We start from the raw sequence: 6,020 nt of genomic DNA on the forward strand, positions 1-6,020 counted from the left end.
ACACACACAGAGGTTGGACGCCGTTATACAATTAGTGCATAAATAAACAGCGCTCCACACACACCTGTAGGAGGTCCCTTAAAGCTTAGAAACACACAAAAAGCATTAATGTATATTCCGACGCAACCGCATACGCTTGCATACACACAATTACACCTTGACAATTTTACAAACGGTGCTGGAGTACACAGTAACCTCCTCAGGACCAGAACAGGAGAGCCTGTCCCCATTCTATTTAGCGATGCCCGCAAGCAGCTTTCTCCCTCGGGCACAGCGTGTCCGGGTGTGTGTGCGTGCGCGCGCGCGCACGCGTGTGTGTATGTGTGTAAGTATGGTAATGCAGTTGGTCTGCAGTCGCTACTAACTGTGTTTGGGAACACTCCTCACGTCAGCACAGCCTGCTGCAACAGCATTCAGGACTTTCTATTCCTCTCCAAGCTCCCATCCACCCATCCATCTCTTTGTCTGCTCGTCTACCCCTCTGTCTGCCTGTGCACTTGTTTGCTTATTCCTCTGTGTCGCCCTTAACCCACCCCCTTCAAAACAAGCTGTTTACATATCCAATAAGGCAAAAACAAGGCTGTGCAAGTTAATTTGTGCAGATGGGATTTTCATAAGTGATTTAGAAGAATGATCCTGACATAAGTGGAGACCTGTCCAGGGTCCTTTCTTCCTCTTCCCCTGCTTCCCCTGCTTTTTTTCTTCTCTTAGCTGGGATAGGCTCCCTTGCAACCCTAAGATGGATAAGCGGTTAAGAAAATTGTTGGATGGATGGATACTGACATAAGCTTTACAAAGCTATAGTTCCAATGAGCAAAAGCCCTCTCACTTATTCCCTTTTAACTCAGACTGATCCCAAAAAAAAACATATCTAAAACTGTGCTCAGACTTATATCGGCTTAAAAGGTTAGAGATGAGCTAGAGGTTAGGCTAGGATGACCCAAAGAAGTTATCCATAAAATCCTGGGAATGACTGTAAAAGTATTAAGTAAGACTATACGACATTTGGGATTGAGGTAAGAAGTGTTCAAAAAATTTTAAGAAAAGACAAGCAACTGTGAAATAAATACATTCCTGAAATTCAGTTCATATTATGAAATGTTATTTTAATCTTGTGTTTACAAAAATTAATTCTGTAGCCAGTACATTTATTTTAATTCCATTAGTTGTTATACCCATACATACATTTTCCCATTTTATTTTACACCACCACTTTTCCTCACAATAATTTAATCCATCAGTCAGAGCCTGTACACTAACTGGCTGATTAGTCGTCTTAAATTGCATGCTCATGAGCCTTTCTGTAAACTGAGAGTAGCACAGGGGAAGGTAAGCTGTCTTGGGCAACAGCAGACTGAAATAAGCTTTCCACAGATCGTATATAAAGACGGAAATTGTATCAGCAGTTCCTGCCATTATGCTAAAGTGAAGTCAAAATATCACAAATTTGGGAGCTACACATTCTCCCTCAACTTGACTAAAAGCCAGGCCACTGCCGAGAGCCAAGTGACCCCAAGGAGCAGCTAACTAGCAAATCAGCTAAATTTTTTGTGTCACCTGAAAAGAGGAAAACACTGAGAAGGCACATCATCAACATCTTCATCCTCACATTCCTGTGAATCACAGGTTATATTATGTTACATACATTTATATTATATTATCTGCTGTACTGAAATAGTTTTCATCGTATCAGACACTACCCAAGGTAAAAAAATATTTTTTTATTTTTTTTAATGTGAGACATACTGTATGTTTCTTAACTCCTTAGGCCCCAGACTACAGTTTGAAATTTCTTTAAAAAACAATAACTATCATAGTAATAATAAAGAAGAAGTAACAGCTGCCAAAATGTAAGTTCATTTTAACAACTGTGGGCTCTACAGAGGGAAAATACTTTGTAAAATTATGAAAAACAAAATAGTACACACAAAGTACTTCCTCACAGTTTTCATTTTTTGCTAATCTGAGGTTAATGTTTACCGCTCTTGCAAACAACTCAAAACACGGTCAGTTTTTCGTTGTTATCTGTTCAGAGAGTGATTTTTCAAATCTTTACAGTTTTAATTTCACAAAACAAAATTGAAAATAAGAGTGTAAAACCACAGTCAACACTGATGTTATTGAACCTGTTCTAAAAAAAATTCTGTCTGATTCTGCCAAGTTTAAAGCAACAGAAATGAAGTACAGCAAATCCTGCATACATTTAAGTCATAGTAGTGATAGGTGGCCTCTTCAGTGTATGTGCCATGCTTGGCAACCTTGCAAAAGTGCCACTGGATGTGTTTTTATAACAGCATCGACCTGGGCCAAAATGACTGCACACACCCTAAAATAAATTAAATTTGTAACCATCATCTTATTAAAAATGATTATATTGCATTTTAATGTTGTACTTCAGTATACAGTATGTGCAGATAGTGTCCTACATTCAATCAATTATGTGATGAAAAAACTTACAAGTATATTTCAGTTCAGTCTTTGGAGAACAAGGAGGATTAAACCAAAATGTATTTTAATTTCCAGTGTTCAAATTTCTGATGCTACATAGAGACTCCACTGTCAACAACATATGTCTTTACTAATGAACTATGCCACTTTTCTGTAGATACTGTAAGTGTCCTGCGATCATATTAGAATAAAAATAAGCACCAGCACATTGGTTCTCATTCCTTGTGTAATAGTAAAGTAATCTGTATTCATATATCAGCTTCTGAATATATTTGTGGAAAATGTCTGGTTAGCTAAAATTTTATACAGCAGTCTATCCAATTATTGTTTTTTGTTTGGTTGTTTTTTTGTCATTATGAGCTTTTTCAAGCACTCCACTGGCTGACTTTGTATGTTTGAGCAGTGTCTCAAAATTAAATTAATAAACAGCTCGCATAAAGACGTTACCCTGAAGGCAAAACATTATGAGTTTTACAGAAGGCTAAGGTTCGCAAGGTAGCTTACACAAGTTAGCAAACAAAAATTACCAACTTATCCCACGTAATGCAGGGGAGAAGTTTATGTAAGTGCACTTGACTGCAGCAGTTCACTTTGCAATGCGGTTAGTGAATCACAAAGAAAAATGTACATGAATTAGCAATCACAGTATGCTTTCCTCCCTGCTTGGAAACCTTAAATGTGGTCTGTGCTCCAGAACCTAATCAGACTTAATGTGGTGTTGTATATGTTTTATAGCTTATGTGGGCCTTGATTGACAGAGTCATTATGACGGAGAGGGGCAGAATATATATATCTTTATTTTATGCATACTGACAAAGTGTATATGTGTGTTTGTTGGTGTGTAATTTTTGTATTTTATGTTTTCTCTTGTTTTTATAGTTGGTTTGGTATTGTTATGTTACTATGTGGAAGTTTTGATTATGACCTGCTAGGAGACTGCAGATAGAAAGTGGTCTCAGGCTGACTGTGATACCAACAGATCAAAGAGTGTTTAATATTAAGTATGGGTCCTTACAAATAATTTTATGTAAGATGTGTTTGATGAAAATATTTCCGAATTTAGTTATTATATCATGCATTTATTTTTTTTATGTTATCAAGGTTGATATATTTATGTAACATTTATTTTGTGAGTTTTTAATTATTTAATTTTGTACATTTTTAGACCTCCCTATATAAAAACACTGTCACGCTTTCTCAGTTGAGAAGGAAATGTCTGACAAACAGCTCTGAAAGCATGCTTGATTCTGTGTATTGAATTACACTGGAAATATATTTACAGACTTGAAGTAAACATGATGATTTGGGAGAGTTTGTACACAGTCAACCTGGAAAAGGATACCAGCAGAAGTCATGAATAAAGGATCAAAACAGACATCTAAGTTTGTTTTGAAGTGGATATTGCAGTGCCAGCAACGAGACCATATTTAAGGTTTGCTCCAAACCACAACCAGAGCATTTTCACATCACAGAAAATATTTATTTTTGAAGTGATTTGTAACAACACTGGAGGGTAAAAGGGAAAAAAAAGTCATCTTCCACATGCCTAACACCTGTACCTTCTGCAGGGCATGGACTCGCAACATATTTTATCTTTTTATTTAGAGGACCTGTTGTGTGATGAGGAAGTTATGCCATGCAGCTCTGAAAAAATAGTCCTACATTAACATTCTCAGTTACATAAGGAGGAGTTTATCGCCTGTGTTTCCTTACTTGCCACTCTAATGCACAAGCACTGTGTGCTGTCAACCAAAGCTTCGGTTTAATGGTATCTTCTTCTCTGTAGTATTGCTCCCGTAATGATGCCCCTTTCAAAATCTTATTCATACAGTTCCTTTTGTTACTTGTCTACTCATCTACTAAATATTTATTCAGGAACTCCTCATTAATAATCATGCAATTCCTAATTTGTTTCTCACAAGTTTTACTCATATCTTTGACTAACACTTGTAAAAGAATTCATATAAATCACAGAGCATGAGATTAGTTTTATTGTTTAAATGTGTTATGTGTTATAGCCATATGGGAGTATTAATGTATAATGTAGAAACATAAGATATATTAAGACAGCTCTGTATCTACATTGATTGGTAGACTTGTACAAAAAGTAGATAAAGAACTTTTAAAAAGATGGAATATATTTTCCTATAATTACATATTGCCAGGATTACAAGCGCTGTACTGGAAAATTGTATCAGTGTTTCCTACTGCTTTAAAGCACTTTCTCAATTCAATGTCAATCACGCATGATGCATGTCAGGAACCTAATTGCTTACCACTATTAATCTTAATGGGAACAGCGAGCAGTGAAAGGCTGAAGTGCACAAAATGGTAAAACAACCCACTGGCAGCAGCGTGTCAGGTGAAAGCTGCCTCCTAGCGTGTGGAATAATGGTGACAAATACTCAAGTCGTGCAAGAATGATGGGACTAAAATTTGTTGTTGCATGCAATTTTATTTATTTATTTATTTTATTAGTAATGTCTTAGGCAAAAGACTTTTTTTTCACGCTAAGGAAGACTTTATTTGCTTTGGAGCAGATTTTCTGTGTTTCTTTTTATTAAGAGCTAAACATACTAACAGGGTCTGTGCAGACTACAGCAACGCAGGAAATGTTTTAACACCATGTTTAATTCTATTGTGGATTCACATGAATACAACACTCCTGTAAGGAGTACCACTTTTAAAGAGACAATCTTCTTAAGTCATTATGTCATTACAGCTGAAAGCTGGAGGTGTGCTGTTAACAGTAAGTGATGTGGATGTAGAAAAGTAGAGTTCAGCTCATCTCTCGCTGGCTTTGGTCCAGTTTATTCTCTACTTACAAATCACTACAACTCTCAGTCTTACTCATTTAAAGCATGACATATATCTAATAAATTATAGCGCACCATCATCAGCATGGCAGTGGAGCAGACTGTCAGTTTGTCCAGCAGGCTAGTGAGAATAAAACTGCGCTTCAGAAATAATTCTGAGGTATACCAAACCGTTGATTCAAAGAAGGATAATACTGTTCAACATGTTAGACAAATCACTGTGGAGATAACAAGTCTGTGTCATAGCTTTCATTAAAAGGTCTGTTTTTGCTGTAGCCGTGTGACACTCCATGTCTAATTTTTGCAAAATAATGCTGAGAGTGTCAAGCTTGAAATCAGATGAAACCAGAGCAGCTGACAAATCATATTTTGTGCACTTTTTTTTTTCCGCCTCCTTGTGGCTGCACTTGTGCTAAAAATGGACCTAATTAAATGTGTAGGTTAGATGTATTACAGCTTTTTTCTTTCAGCTGCAGCCCTGGAGGTGATCAACAATATTAGGTGAGGCCTTTAAGGTCAACATGTACAAAGCTTTAGTGGTTTAATCAGTCTTAGTTTCAGGATAATATCACAGTTTTTAGTGCCTAAACCCAACCAAAGGAAACAAAAAAAAGAATAAAAAAAAAACCCACAAAATATATTCTAAAACACAGACCTGAACTGTGATCTGAACCTGTGACCACCACCTCCCTACAGTCTGCAAATGCAAACGTTTTTCATTCTTCAAAAGAGGTCCATTATCTCTTGGCATCTACT

The sequence above is a fragment of the Archocentrus centrarchus genome, chromosome 21 (assembly GCF_007364275.1).
Source record: "Archocentrus centrarchus isolate MPI-CPG fArcCen1 chromosome 21, fArcCen1, whole genome shotgun sequence".
Classification (NCBI taxonomy): Eukaryota; Metazoa; Chordata; class Actinopteri; order Cichliformes; family Cichlidae; genus Archocentrus; species Archocentrus centrarchus.